We start from the raw sequence: 16,779 nt of genomic DNA, 5'->3' as shown, positions 1-16,779 counted from the left end.
AAAATTAATAAAACGTCCAGTTGGCTCCTGGAAAAAAATCAAGATTTATTTTTTAACCACATTTTAAAGTGCTGTCCAATTCCGTTTAGTGACAGATTTTATGTTCTGAATATACAAACAAATCTGGGTGGAAATATTTAAAACAAATCCTTCTGAAAAGTAGTGCATTTTGAATTTGTGTCCTAATAAACTGATGAATTCATTGCAGAAACCCAAGGGTAAGTGTTTCCAGGCTGCATGGAGGAAGAATATAGGAACATGGTTTAAAGGACCAGAGCAATCAATGTTTGCACAGGATGTACGTCCTGATGCCTTAGCCAGCTGACAATAAGCAATGAGGCTATTGACAGAGTAATTTATTGGAAGTAACACCTAGAGTACCTGGTACAGCTGGGTTTCAGAAAATAAAAAGCAAATATATAGCCAAATATTTGATGCAAAAATAGTTATGTTGGTTATTATATGTGATACTAGGTTAAAGATTTAAAATAATTAGATTTTTTAATATGTTTAAGAAGGAACTGCAGATGCGGGAAAATCAAAGGTAGACAAAAATGCTGAAGAAACTCAGCGGGTGAGACAGCATCTATGGAGCGAAGGAAATAGGCAACATTTCAGGTCGAAACCCTTCTTCACACTGCAACAAAAATGCTGGAGAAACTCAACGGGTGAAACAGCATCCATGGAGCGAAGAAGCGAAGGAATGGCATCAAGTTAGGAAAAGGGGAGTACGAGATCTGGGTGTCCTGTTAATCAGTCACTGAAAGTAAGCATACAGGTACAGCAGGCAGTGAAGAAAGCTAATGGCATGTTGGCCTTCATAGCAAGAGGAGTTGAGTATAGATGCAAAGGGGTCCTGCAGTTTTGCAGGGCCTTAGTGAGACCACACCTGGGCTATTGTGTGCAATTTCGATCTCCAAATTTGAAGAAGCACATTCTTGCTATTAAGAGAGTACAGCGTGGGTTCACAAAGTTAATCCATATAACCATATAACAATTACAGCATGGAAACAGGCCATCTCGACCCTTCTAGTCCGTGCCGAACACGTATTCTCCCCTAGTCCCATATACCTGCGCTCAGACCATAACCCTCCATTCCTTTCCCGTCCATATAACTATCCAATTTATTTTTAAAATTATAAAAACGAACCTGCCTCCACCACCTTCACTGGAAGCTCATTCCACACAGCCACCACTCTCTGAGTAAAGAAGTTCCCCCTCATGTTATCTCTAAACTTCTGTCCCTTAATTCTCAAGTCATGTCCCCTTGTTTGAATCTTCCCTACTCTCAGTGGGAAAAGCTTATCCCCGGGATTCTGTTCTTTCATCTTGTTAAGCCGCATAGTAACAAAAAGGTGCAATGGGAATTTAACAAATGGAAATAAATCTTTGTGTTTTATCATTCCTATTGCTGGATGTGATAAAAGCGAACACAATACTCCAAGTGGGGCCTCACCAACATCTTGTACAACTGCAACATAACATCACTGTCCCAACTTCTATACTCAAAGGTCTTACTGATGTAGGTCAGCATGCATATAGCCTTCACCACTCTGTCCACCTGTGATATTATATTCAGTGAATTAAATACTTGTACTCCTCATTCTTTCTATTCTACCACCTTCTCCAGGCTCCTATTCATTGTGAAAGTCCCACACTGGCTTGATTACCCAAAATGCAAAATTTTCTTCTTAAATTTTACTTTTTGAAACCAGAATTTCTATGAGGTATCTTCAAACAGTTCAGTAGCATTTAAGGGTAAAAAGACAACATTCTCCACTGAGGAGAGCAATGGGAAGAGTTTGTACTTAAGCTCTGGATACTGGCTTAAGTTGCCATTGAACCCCTTCATGAAGAAATAGATTGGTTTATCTGGGTTTTGACAAGGAGTAGACTCCGATGAACAAACTTTGGCTCCACATTGTGCGTTATCTCCAAAAACATAATCCCAGTTTTCAGATATGTATAAGGATCCTCCGTGCTAGCTTAATCTTCTACATGACATTTGAAAATGTTATTTTGAACATTTTGTTGTGTTTCCATATGTCAACTTACATATAGCAGAACACTAGCTCCAATTATGAAGACAAGGATACATATCTTATGAATGGAAATCATGGTGTGGCATTGAGGTGCTTCTCCAAAGGCTCCTGAATCAATGCATAGGATATTTTAAAAATTGAAACACATTACCATTAATGATACCAAAATCCACAAACCCGGCTCTCCCGGCAGACCCATTGTCTCTGCCTGTTCGTGCTCCACCGAACTCATCTCCACATACCTTGACTCCATACTATCCCCCTTGGTCAAATCCCTTCCCACCTATGTTCTAGATACCTCAGACACTCTCCGCCGCCTCCACGCATTCCACTCTCTAGGCCCCCACCCCCTCATCTTCACCATGGATGTCCAGTCACTCTACACCTCCATCCCCCACCAGGATGGCCTCAAAGCCTTCCGGTTCTCCCTCAACCAGAGGAGCAACCTATACCCAGCCACTGACACTCTCCTCCGCCTAGCGGAGTTGGTCCTCACCCTCAACAACTTTACATTTGACTCCTCCCATTTCCTCCAAACACAAGGCGTAGCTATGGGCACACGCATGGGCCCCAGCTACGCCTGCCTCTTTGTCGGGCACGTTGAACAATCCTTGTTCAATACGTACCAGGGCCCCATCCCCGACCTCTACCTCCATTACATTGACGACTGCTTTGGGGCCACCTCCTGCACCTACACACAACTGACTGATTTCATCCACTTCACCACCAACTTCCATCCGGCACTCCAATACACCTGGACCATTTCCGACACTTCCCTACCATTCCTTAACCTCACCATCTCCAACGCAGGGGACAGACTTCTGACCGACATACACTACAAACCAACTGACTCACATGGCTATCTGGACTACATGTCTTCCCACCCTGCCCCCTGTAAAGACTCCATCCCCTACTCCCAATTCCTCCGCCTATGCCGCATCTGTTCCCAGGATGAGACATTCCATACCAGGGCATCGGAAATGTCCTCGTTCTTCAGGGAACGGGGATTCCCCTCCGCGACCATAGATGAGGCTCGCACCAGGGTCTCATCCATACCCCGCAACACTGCTCTCTCTGCCCATCCCCGCACTCGCAACAAGGGCAGAGTCCCCCTGGTCCTCACCTTTCACCCCACCAGCCGGCAAATACAACACATAATCCTCCGCCATTTCCGCCACCTCCAACGTGACCCCACCACATCTTCCCATCTCAGATTCAGATTCAGATTCAATTTTAATTGTCATTGTCAGTGTACAGTGCAGAGACACACTGTACTGTGCATCTCCCCCCATGTCCGCAAAGACTGCTCCCTCCGCAACTCCCTTGTCAATTCTTCCCTTCCCTCCCGTACCACCCCCTCCCCGGGCACTTTCCCTTGCAACCGCAAGAAATGCAACACCTGTCCCTTTACCTCCCCCCTCGACTCCATTCAAGGTCCCAAGCAGTCGTTCCAGGTGCGACAAAGGTTCACCTGTATCTCCTCCAACCTCATCTACTGCATCCGGTGCTCTAGATGTCACCTGATTTACATCGGGAAGACTAAGCGGCGGTTGGGGCGATCGTTTCGCCGAACACCTCCGCTCAGTCCGCAATAACCTACCTGAACTCCCGGTGGCTCAGCACTTCAACTCCCCCTCCCATTCCCAATCCGACCTCTCTGTCCTGGGTCTCCTCCATTGCCAGAGTGAGCAACACTGGAAATTGGAGGAACAGCACCTCATATTCCGCCTGGGCAGCTTGCATTCTGATGGCATGAATGTTGAATTCTCCCAATTTTGCTAGCCCTTGCTGTCTCCTCCCCTTCCTTAACCCTCGAGCTGTCTCCTCCCTTCCCCCGCCCTCGGGCTCCTCCTCCTCCCTTTTCCTTCCTTCTCCCCACCACCCCCTATCAGTCTGAAGAAGGGTTTCGGCCCGAAACGTTGCCTATTTCCTTCACTCCATAGATGCTGCAGCACCCGCTGAGTTTCTCCAACAATTTTTGTGTGCACCTTCGATCTTCCAGCATCTGCAGTTCCTTCTTGAACACCATTAATGATTGTATTGACATGCGTTAGGATGCATTTCTTTAAAAAAAATAGGAGCACAATAGACACATAATTAATTGCAGTCAATTATTCTCTATCAGCACATTATGATGTCCAGAGGGAAATAAGAAAATTATGCATCTGCCCAACATTTATTGCACTGTGGGTATTGGAATCAATAAGTAATAACAGGATGACAAGGTATGAGCTTGTCTGGGTATAGGTTGAGCCGATCGGATCAAGAAAGGATGTTTTTTATAATTTAATTTACTCCTATCTCACGTAATTTTATGTTGTGGAAGAAAGTAATGGATAGAATAAGTTGTAGCACTCCATAAAGTGTAAGAGCCGAACTATGAATGAATGAATGAATACGTTTATTGACCAAGTATTCACATACAAGGAATTTGCCTTAGTGCTCCCCCCACGTGACAACATGACATACAGTGACAGTTAGGAATGTCACATAAAACATTAAACATTAATGATAAAATGAATGATTGGGTACAAAGATTGGATTGACCAAGGAGGTTGTAAATGTTGTTAAAAAGAAAAAGGAAGTACATGCAAGGTTTAAGGTGATAGAATTAGACAGAGCCTTTGAGGAATATAAAGAAAGGAGGAAAAACAAAATCCAAGTGGGTGATTAGAGGAAGGATCTTGAAGAGCATTAAGGTGGATTAATTCCCCACCACCTGGTGGGATCTATCACAGGTTATTAAGAAAGGCAAGAAAGGAGATTGTGGGACACTTGTCGAAGATCTTTGTGTCTTCTCTAGCCACATGCGAGGTGTCCGAGGACTGGAGAGTAGTTAACACTATCCCTATATTTAAGAAGGGGAGAGAAATAGTGGAAGTTCATCAAAAGTTAACACACAAACACCAAGATCAATCAGGAAGGAAAGTAGAATAAATGATGTATAATGCAAGAGAGTAAAATCACAGATGGCTCCTGCAAGATTACACCTGAAACACACTGTTTTGAGTTCTGGTCCCAAAGGGTGGGGATACTTGCAAATGAGTGCATGTTCGCCTCAGACAGCTATGGAAGTTCAATGGCTGAGCATATTCGGGAAATAGATCAATAATATCTTTCCTCAGAAGTCAAGTTTCCAGTTCTGGCAACATCCTCATTATCTCCTCTGCATTCACTCATGTGCAATGAGATCTTTGCTGTAATTTACAATCCTGAACAGACACAATCCTCAAGTTGTAGACTAACAAATATTGTATGCGGTCATAGTTTATATTCTATGTCTCAATTAATAATGTATCGTTTAGTTTATTTGTTCATTATTGTCACTTGTACTGAGGTTCAGTGAAAACTGTGTGTTTGCATGCTGTCCAGTCAAAGAAAAAATACACACAAATACAACCAAGAAGTACATAGTGCACAGATAAAGTCAATGTACAACATTTAGTGCAAGATATAACATGCACTTTGTGAAATGGAGTTACTCCAGCATTTTGTGTCTATCTTTGGTGTAAACAAGCATCTGCAGTTCCTTCCTATAAATATTTATTTTCCATGTTGCACCTTCCCCGATGTTTTCTCATTGAGTTAACCTATACCTTATAAAGTCAAAACTTTCCTCGTTCCCATCAAGCACATAACCTGTTGTAATCAGGCATGAATGGATTAAGCAAAAAAAAAAGAGACTAAACATCAATATTTATCAGTAAGCCATTCTATTTTTATTTAAAACACTAGACTAAGTGGGACCCGTTGGGTCCCAGCATCACATGGGAGTGCTGGTCCCCCAACGCAAATTCCACCTCTCCACCAATTCCAATATTGCTGGCCAAATGGATTCTTGGGGTGACAGCTCAGTCACTCAAGCCTGTTGTGCTGGCAGCTGACTCACGGCTGGTGGGCTCGCAGCTGACTCACGGCTATTCCTTGAAATTCCATTTTAAGCAGGATACAAGGGCACCAAATTCAAGTGCAGTTTCATACCATATCAAGCAGGGTGGAAGGCCACTAAAGACAGCGAGTCGTGACCTCTCCCTCCCCCATCTTGCAGAGACTGAGCCATGCACACACTTCCGGGTTTTATAGTCCCTCCCCTCCTCCCACCAGAAGAGTGTGGCCTTCATGGCGTGATTGACAGGAGAGAGGATCTCAACATTTTAAAAACATTAATAACTTTTATTTTTCATCGATGGGAAAAGTCGTCAGCACCTGATCAGCGGAGGGGGACTGATTATGATGGCCAAAATTCACAGCCGTACGTGGTAGCGTTTTTTCTAAAATCAATATAAAGCGCAAACAGGAAGTGGTCAAGATTAGACTTTTAATTATATAGAAGGCAAGGCAGATCTAATTAGGCAAGGCAGCTCTAATTAGGCAAGGCAGCTCGCTTTAGCACTTTCAAAACCAAAGGAAAGGCAGCTCGCTTTAGGACTTTCAAAACCAAGGGCAAGGCAGCTCACTTTAGGATTGGTTGAGAAATAATGGGTCATAATAATGTTGCTAACTATGTTGCATGATCTTCGCGCTATTACTCATGATTGGTCAAGGAGAGGGCCTTGCCAAAATTGTGTTCTTTACCTGGTAGAATTTTCTTTGCTTAATGAAACTGTTTCCCACTAAGTGCTTTCTATCAAAACTATGTTACGTGATGTTTTGTGATTGGGTTAAGGAGCTGCCAATTAAAGTATTTTGTAACCCTTATTGATGATTGGCTTGTAGGGGTTCAGGTTTCATTGATTTGGCCCAATATGTGAGGGTTCATAAACCCTGGGGTTGAAGGCCCGACTCAGACTGGGATACAAATTTCAAGGTATCCTCATAGGCAGGACTGAGCGGAAACAGTACAAAGTGGAGGAACTACTGTATCGGTGCAGAGAGTACGATCAGCATCGAAGACCAGCACAAAGTGGGTATGTAAGTAAGTAAGTAGATTTATTGTATTCACATACAAGGAATTTGCCTTGGTTCTCCGCTCACAAGTAACAACATGACATATAGTTACGAATGACTCCGAAGACACAACACATTAATAATAATAAAACATTAATTACACAACACCATTGATCAAGCATGTGAACCAACAAAATACCAGATCAAAGGGAGGCAACAGATTTTTGGCTGTTGAGTAGAGCAACTACTCGTGGATAAAAACTCTTTTTATGTTTGGCTGTGGCAGCTTTGACAGTCCGGAATATTAAATTAATATTTTTCCATCAGTTTTTACAGAGGAGGAGATCATGCAAGCTAACAAACTGAGGTACATAAGTTTTGAAGCCTTTGGCCATTGAATTATCAAAAAGGAGAATTTTGATGGTTTTAACATAGATTCAGGTGGATAAATCCCAGTGCTTGACCTAGTGCTTCCTTCAATCGTAAGAAGCTAGGGAATAAATTGTAGAAACCCTTGCAGAAAGATTTATATCAGGTGAAGTTCCGGAGACGGGAGGGTGGCTAATGTTGCACCATCATGAAGGCAGCAAAGGGAAGCCTAGAAAACTCAGGGTCAATGGACCTGACATGAGTGACACAGTCCTGACAATGGACCTGACATGAGTTGACATGATGTCAACAAAATAGAGAGAGTACAGAGGAGATTTACTAGAATGTTGCCTGGGTTTCAACAACTAAGTTACAGAGATAGGTTGAATAAGTTAGGTCTTTATTCTCTGGAGCGCAGAAGGTTAAGGGGGGACTTGATAGAGGTCTTTAAAATGATGAGAGGGATAGACAGAGTTGATGTGGACAAGCTTTTCCCTTTTAGAATAGGGAAGATTCAAACAAGAGGACATGACTTCAGAATTAAGGGACAGAAAGTTTAGGGGTAATATGAGGGGGAACTTCTTTACTCAGAGAGTGGTAGCGGTGTGGAATGAGCTTCCAGTGGAAGTGGTGGAGGCAGGTTCATTGGTATCATTTAAAAATAAATTGGATAGGCATATGGATGAGAAGGGAATGGAGGGTTATGGTATGAGTGCAGGCAGGTGGGACTAAGGGAAAAAAAAGTTGTTCGTCACGGACTTGTAGGGCCGAGATGGCCTGTTTCCGTGCTGTAATTGTTATATGTTATATGTTATATGGAGTGTTGGGAAAGTTGTTGTAGGAGTTTCACAGCGACAGCATCTATCAGCATTTGTTTAGGTAGGGACTAATTAGAGATAGTCAGCATGGTTTAGTGTATGGGAAATAGTGTCTCACAAATGTTATAGAGTTTCATTGCACCAAGAGGATTCATGACATTAAAGGTTGTCTACATGGACTTTAGCAAGGTCCCGAATATGGTAGGCTAATCTGATAGGTTTGTTAGATGAGATGGAATCCAAGATGAGCTAGCCAATTTGATTCAAAATTAGCTCGGAAGAAAAACTCAATGGGTAGTGATGGAGAGTTGCTTTTCAGTTTGGAATCCTGTGATCAGTCCTGTCAAAGGGATCAACTATTGTTTGTTACTGACATTAACAACATGGATGACAATGTAGTTAATATTGTTAGTAAATTTGTACATGACACCCGAGTTGATGGTATAGTGGACAATGTGGACAATGTGGACAGTGCCTACCCCCTTCTCCATCAATCCCCTCACACACTCCCCCTCCACCCCCCCCCCCCCCCCCCCCCCCCCCCCCCCCCATCTCCATCCTCCTAATAATTTCCCTCATCCTCCTCCCCTCATTCCCATTCCCTGCCCCAGCACCTACCCAGGTCATAGAGCAGTGCCAGGGCCTGGAAATCTGCCCGGTTCCCATACTCGGGCCGGCCCTGGTTGTAGACTCCAGCTGTCAGCTCGGCCGCCGCCTGGGCTCTAGTCCACACCCAAACTTCATCTCTGGGCTCGTCCATGGATCCAGTGGCAGCTTCTTTCTTGGCCCCAGTCACTGCCCCATCCCAACCCCCAGGCTCGGAACTCACTCCAGCTCCAGCACCAGGCTCGGCTCCAGCCCGGGTCCAGTCCCCGGGCTCGGCCCGTGGCACCTTCCCCCCCCACCATGTACCGGGCGGCCGTCGGGCGCTGGTAGCTGCCGCCACTCCCCATTGACCGCTCTGGATTTTTATTACTCTGGAAAAACAGGGGTTGCGTCTGTTTTCTCCAGGTGCTCCGGTTTCCTCCCACATTCTAAAGGGGTGTAAAGCATTGGCCACCACATTGCCCCTAGTGTGTAGAAAAGTGGGAAGTGGAATCACATTGAACTAGTGAATGTGTGATGATGGTTGATGTGGACTTGATGGGCCGAAGGGCCTGTTTCCTTGTGGTCATCTCTACAACAAAAAAAATAAGCCGTATGACTTGCTGAGCAACTCCAGGATTTTCTGATAATATTTTGGATTTCTGGCATCTATAGTTCTTTTTCATTTTTGAATAACCAGAGACATCACAAACTCAAAGAGGTAGAGTCATAGTCATACAACATAGAAACAGGTCCTTCAGCCCAACTTGCCACGCTGACCAATATGCCCCATCTACACTGGTACCACCTTCCTCTGTTTGGCCATATCCCTCTAAATTCATTATGTCCATTTACCTGTCTAAATGTTTTTTAAATGTTGTGATAGTACCTGCCTCAACATCCTACTCTGGCTGTTCGTTCCATATGCCTACCACCCTCTTATAAAAATAGTTGCCCCTCAGTTAAAACTTTTCTCCCTCGCATTAAACCCATGTCCTCAAATTCTTGATTCCCCTACTCTGGATAAAAGACTGCATTTATGCTATCTATTCCTCTCATGATCTTATACACCTCAATAAGATCACCCCTCATCCTCCTGCACTCAAAGGAATAAAGTTATAGCCTGGTCAACCTCTCCCTACAGCTCAGGCCCTTGAGTCCTGGCAACATTCTCATAAATTTCTCTGCACCCTTTTTACAGTAGCTTAACAACATCTATTCTGTAAAAGAGTGACAAAAACTGAATACAATACTCTAAATGTGGTCTCACCAATATCTTATACAACTATGACATGACCTCCCAACTTCCATACACCATACTGACTGATGAAGGCCACTGTGCTGAAGGCCTACTTGACATTCTTATCGACTTGTGATGCCATTTTCAAGGAACTCTGCACCAGCACTCCTTCCATCATCACACTCTGCCTTCTTTCATGAAGCCAATTTTCTATCCTGTTGGCTAATTCTTCTTGGATCCCATGCGATCTAACTGTCCAGAGCAGCCTACCACATGGTACCTTGTTAAATGACTTGCTGAAATCATGACTTGCTGAAATCATAGCATGATTGACAGGAGAGAGAGAATCTCAACCTTTTTTTAAACACAAATAACCCTTATTTTTCATCGATGGGAAAAATCCTTGGCACCTGATCAGCGGAAGGGGGACTCTGAGTAGGATGGCCAAAAATCACAACCGTACGTGGTAGAGTTTTTTCTAAAATCAATATCAAGCGCAAACAGGAAGTAGTCAAGATTAGACTTTTAATTATATAGAAGGCAAGGCAACTTTAATTAGGCAAGGAAACTTTAATTAGGCAACACAGCTTTAGCATTTCCAAACCAAAGGCAACACAGCTTTAGCATTTCCAAACCAAAGGCAACACAGCTTTATGAATCAATCAATCAATTAATCAATCAATCAAAGACGTTATTGTCATTCAAAAATCAACAAATACAAGTCCGAACGAAATTTTGTTGCATCTGGCTCACTGAGCAACATAAAACACCAAAAGGATAAAAAGGATATGGATAAAAGGATATGGATAAAAAGATTCATTAGATAAAAAGAAAAAATAGATAAAATTGATCATTGTTGCGGCGCATTATATGGAATTCAAGATTCTGATGGCTCGGGGGAAGAAGCTGTTGCAAAACCTGGCCGTTCTGCTCCTTATACTGCGATACCTTTTGCCCTAGGGCAGCAGAGTAAACAGTCCATGATGGAGATGTGTGGGGTCTTCTATAACGCTGTTGGCCTTGGACAAGCAACGTTTGCACGCAATATCCTGGATTGAAGGAAGAGAAGTCCCGATGACTTTTTCAAACGTCCTCACCACTCTCTGCATGGACTTCCAGTCGGAGGCTTTGCAGTCCCCAAACCAGACCGAGATGCAGCTAGTCAAAATGCTCTCTATGGTGCCCCTGTAGAAAGTGGTGAGGACGGGATGGGGGAGGTGAGGTCTTCTCATCCAGCGCAGAAAGTGCTAACGCTGCTGCGCTCTCTTAACTAGTGATGCGATGATTTGTGACCTGGTCAGACTGTTCGTGATCTGCACCCTCAGGAACTTAGTGCTACTGACAAACTCCAGATCAATGTCATTAATGTGTAGTGGTTTGTGGCTGCCGGTTGACAAACCGGTTTAGCATTTCCAAACCAAAGGCAACACAGCTTTAGCATTTCCAAACCAAAGGCAACACAGTTTTAGCATTTCCAAAACAAAGACACACAGCCTTTGGTTTTAGAACTCGGGCCGGCGGTCGGATCTCTTAAAGTCCACACCGCACCCGCGGCTAGAAGCTCTGCAGACTGCGGCATCAGTATGTTATAGGCTGCAGGCTGGCGGTTGGAGCACTGCTTCGGGCTCACCCGGTCCGCGATGGAAAGTCCACGCCATGCCCGCGGCTAGAAGCTCCACAAACCGCAGCTTCAGGATGTCGTACTCTGTGGGCCAGCGATTGGAGCACTTCTTCTAGCGACCCGCGGCAAGGGATTGCCCAGCTTCACGATGGAAAGTCCGCGCTGCGTCCACCGGTGAAGCTCTGAACCCGACTCCGGGAGAGGCCACACCAATCCAAATTATTAGGCCGCGAGGGAGGGCGAATTGCAACTAGGAGAAAAGTCGCATTCCACCGAGGTAAGTGACTAAAAAACAGTTTCCCCAATTCCCGCCCCGCCCCCCCATACTAAAACACACTTTTAGACATACTAAAAACAGGGACATCAGGACATAAATCACCATGTACTATGATTCAACTGAATTACATTTCTGTATGTACTTGGACAATACAACTGAAAGAAATGTTCAATTAATGATCCACTTCCAGTAACGATTTCCTTTTTATCATTTCTATTCATAGAATTCCAGACATGTGCTCCATACGTTGCTGAGAATGTCCGCTCTATATCCTTCTTTTTCCAAGGAGTATAGTACCTCTTCCAAGCTGGATATGGGATTGGGTAGAACCGATTTGTGATCCATAAAGAGATGCCGTTGCATTCTTTGCCAATGAAGGGAGCTAGATTATTCGTCTGACACCATCTCTTCAGCACACGGGTAAGCAGTTGAGGGCCTTGTTGACCCCAAATATGTCCAATGTAATTGGCCACAAAATCTTCCATGCAATTCCATAAAACAGGATGATGCCTATGTGAGAAACCTATAGCCCCATTACTGAAAGTTTTAAAATGCTGAGGGCATGTAAAGTTAGCAAACGGTATTGGCCTCATTGATATAATATCAGTATCCAGGTAGATGCCCCCATATTTCCACAGCATTGCTAATCTGCAGCCATCAGCAAACACATGGGTCCAAAACTTCTCCTTTTCTGGATTTACCTGTGGATAATGGACAAAAATTGTTTAATTCATTATCTTAATTTCCTTTCTTTCTAAACATGCAGTCGTTCTTTCTGCATTCTTTTTGTCTCTTCCTCATGACACAATCCTTTATCAGTGAAAGAATTGACGTACAATTGTACAAGATAGTGGTGGCAACCTTCTTAGTGTATAGTGTTCCGTTCTGGTCACCCAGCGATAGGGAATTATGTTGTTGAACTAGTTGGGCAGGTTTATTTAGGACTTTATACCTTGGACACCAGAAGACTGGGGGATGATCTCATAGAGGTATGTAAAATCAGTGGAATCGATAGGGTGAATGAACATAGTCAGAACATTTATGAAAAGAGGCATAATTTATGGCAGAAGATTTAATAGGAACCCGAGAATCAATTTTTTCAGACAGTGGCTACATGTATTGTAGATGCCAAAAGAACTTGTTGAGGCAGCTACAATAACAGTATTTCAAAGTCAGACACAAAATGCTGGAATAAATATGCGGGATAGGCAGCATCTCTGGAGAGAAGGAATGGGTGACATTTCGGGTCGAGACCCTTCTTCAAACTCAAACTCAATTGTTCAGGCACATGAACAGGAAAGGTTTAGAGAGATATGGGGTGTGATAACGGAAGAAATTATGTGGGAGCTAAAGGGAGCATGTTATATAAAATGTTTCCATGTGGCATCTCTGTCCGCATTGCGGCCGAACATCGTGGAGTTGGTGGCCTCTTGTTTGGGAGTTCGGGAGCTACAAAACAGCGAAGCTTGCGGACTCTAACATCTTGGAGCGGGCGACCCCTTTGCCAGGGGTCGGCCTTTGGTGTTCCAACCTGCGGACTTTAACATCGTGAGCTGCGGACTTTAACATCGTGAAACCTGCGGTCCCTGGTTAGGGACCGATTTTGGAAACACAAAGCCGCAGGAGTTTCGACCGTACCGATGCGGGAGCTTAGATCGCCCCAACGTAGGAGCTCAATCGCTCTCGACAGCCTATCCAACCTCTCCATATAACTCAAAACCTCCAGAACTGATAACTTCCTTAAAAATCTTCTTTGCGCTCTTTGCAGCTTGTTATTTTGACTGAAATAATTAAATCCAGACAACACAGTGGTCATTAATATCTATTTTAAATATCGACTATTGCAGCAGCAAACATTAAAAATCTACTGTATCAATTCATGTTGTTATAGATGCCCAACCAGTAAACATTCACTGACTTATTTGGCAGAAAATCCCAAAATCTCACCACACCACCCTCTTGAATTCACCACACCACAAGAAGTTCCACCTCAATTATTATCCTGAATGTCCAGTTCTATTTGGAGCTACTCATCCCCTTAATATAGACACATAATCAAGGGAAGCATCATCTCAGTATTTACCCTGTCAAGCACCTTACGAATATTGGACATTTTAGGGATATAGCTTTCTAATCTCATTTGAGCACTGGCCCAAGATGTTCAATCTCAGTTATACAACAAACTTGCCATGCAAGGAATCAACCTGGTGCAACTTTACTGCATTCCAATTAGTGTGTTCTTCCTCATTCAAGGAGACCAGACTTAGACACAAATTTCAGATAGACTGAGTCAACTTACTCCCAGGAAGAACATAGTCAATGCACACTCTTCCTGTTATGTACATGTCTAAATGTCCTTTAAGTGTTGTCAGAAGCTGCCTCAAGCACTTTCCCCAGCTCATTCCATAGAGAGACCATTCACTGTGTGGAAAATCAGGCCTCACGAATCTATTGTGTGCGTTCACCTGATCCATGCCCCTAACATCATTAGACACGTCTATAAGATCACCCCTCGGACTCCTTAGCTTGAAGAACAAATCCCAAGCCTGTCCACCATCTTCCAATAATTTAGTCCTTGTTTCCTGGTTAATATCATATTTTTAAAAAAAAAACAAACATAATGGAATGTTTCCTGGGTGATCAAAACAAACACAAAACTCCAGGTGGGGCCTCACCAACTTCTTGTGCAACTGCATCATCAACATCCTATACCTAATGTTTTCACTGAAGTAGGCCAGCATGTCTCATCGTTATCACCTCTCCACAGCCAAGAATTGATCATTGGGGACTCCACTTTTGCTTCGTCATTGGTACCGTCTCAGATTTGTTTTAAACCTTTTCATACTCCGAGTAACTCTCACCCCGACTCTCAGTCTGAAGATGTGTCTCGACCCGAAATGTCACTTATTCCTTTTCTCCAGAGATGCTGCCAGACCCGCTGAGTTACTCCAGCATTTTGTGTCTATCTTTATGTCTAAAGCTTTCTTCACCACCCTATCCACCTATGCTGTTACTTTCAGTGAAATATGTACCTGTACTCCTAGCTCCCTCTATTCTACAGCCTTCCCCAGGACCCTAAAATTCACTGAGAAAGTCCTACTCTGGTTTGACGACCCTAAATGTAACACATCACACTTTCTTCTTATTGGTTACCTTTTGATGCCACAATTTCAACGAAGTATCCTCAAACAGTTCGGTAGCGTTTAAAGGGAGAAGGACAACATTCTTCATTGAAGAGAGCAACGGGATGAGTCTGTACTCAGGCTCTGGATATTGGCTCAAGTTGCCACTGAACCCCTTCATGAAGAAATAGATTGGTTTATCTGGGTTTTGACGAGCAGTAGACTCCACTGAGCACATCACCAATGGCTTCGGCTCCACATTGTCTGTTGTTTCCACAAACATAATCCCAGGATTCAGGAGTGGACGAGGATCATCCATGGTAGCTTCTTCTTCCACTTGTGACATTTCTACCATGTTCTTTTGAAAATGTTGTTGTGTTTTGCATATGCCAAGTTACATACAGCAGAACACTAGCTCCAATTATGAAAACAAGGCTAAATGTCTTTCGAATGGGAATCATGGTGTGGCAATGAGGTGATTCTCCAAAGGATCCTGTGAATTAATAAATCAAAAAGTATTATTCCCTGAGCATGGAAGAGCCTGAATTTATTTTGATAGCTTAGGAGAGCAGCGGGCTGAGAAATCTGAAACTTCAAAAGACAACAATTGCCAAGCAATAAGAAGTCTAATTTATTTGTACTACCGGGTGTGTGCCAGTGGAATCAATATAAAAATAGGTCCTGTTAACTATATAGGGAGAGATTCATTACTGACAAAAACAGCAGATAGCAATGTTGGGAATCCTGACCGACCATCCAGAATTTATCATCTTCTGCCTCACCCTATATTTGTTTGACTCAGCTCAGCCCAGCATTAGAGATGTTATGATAGCAAGTCCTGGGGAGGCGGTAGATATCAGCTGTGCACATTGAGGGTGGAGGCGTGGAGGTAGGATTGCCTGAGGATGAAAGATCAGTGATAAAGGCATTCGATTTTTGGATGGAGGGAGGGATGAGGTTTTTATTTGGCAGCTGGAAGGTCTCGACCTGAAACGCCACACATTCCTTCTCTCCAGAGATGCTGCCTGTCCCGCTGAGTTACTCCAGCATTTTGTGTCTACCTTAAATGAAAGGTGGAAGTAATTTTAATAGGACAGACAGCAACATGTTTTATTAGTCAATAACATTTCATCAGATTTCTTCAGCTCATTGTCAGGCCAGTTCTCACGGTGCGACCTGAGATGCTGCCTGTCCCGCTGAGTTGCTCCAAGCAACTGGTGTCTATCTTCAAAGGACTGACCACCGGGCTGGTTGTCGGGGCTGGCGTGTTGCGTTTCACAGACCGAACTTGGGACGGGACTGGAGTTGGGAGGGAAAGGTGGGGGAGTCGAGGGAGAGGAGGGGAGACAGATGGGGGTGTCTTCATTTAGTGGCGGTGGGTGTCTAAGTGGTGGTATGTGCCTCTCTCTCTCTCTCTCTCTCCCTCCCTCCCTCTCACACAGGCATGAATGGATGAACTCCGCGGGCCAGGCAGCATCTACGGAGGGAAATGGACAGGCGACCCATTCTTCAGGCTGCCTTATGTCTCTCTCCCCCCCCCCCCTCCCCCAACTCCCACCCACACACACGAATGCTGGAGAAACGCAGCGGGTGCAGCGGGGTCGAAACGTTGTTTATTTCCTTCGTTCCATAGATGCTGCTGCACCCGCTGAGTTTCTCCAGCATTCGCGTGCGTGGGTGGGAGTTGGGGGGGGAGAGAGACATAAGGCAGCCTGAAGAATGGGTCGCCTGTCCATTTCCCTCCGTAAATGCTGCCTGGCCCGCGGAGTTCCTCCAGTCATGCCTGTGTGAGAGGGAGGGAGGGAGAGAGAGAGAGAG

The 16,779-nt window shown here is 44.2% G+C and overlaps 1 pseudogene; it reads right to left on the bottom strand.

The window, feature by feature from the left end:
* Window positions 1-10,449: 10,449 nt before the first annotated feature.
* LOC129703514 (alpha-1,4-N-acetylglucosaminyltransferase-like) overlaps window positions 10,450-16,779 on the bottom strand; it is a 29,606-nt pseudogene continuing 23,276 nt past the window's right edge.

Source organism: Leucoraja erinacea, chromosome 14, assembly GCF_028641065.1.
Source record: "Leucoraja erinacea ecotype New England chromosome 14, Leri_hhj_1, whole genome shotgun sequence".
NCBI lineage: Eukaryota > Metazoa > Chordata > Chondrichthyes > Rajiformes > Rajidae > Leucoraja > Leucoraja erinaceus.
The sequence above is the reverse complement of the archived record's forward strand: the minus strand, read 5'-3'. Positions and strand labels throughout refer to the sequence as shown.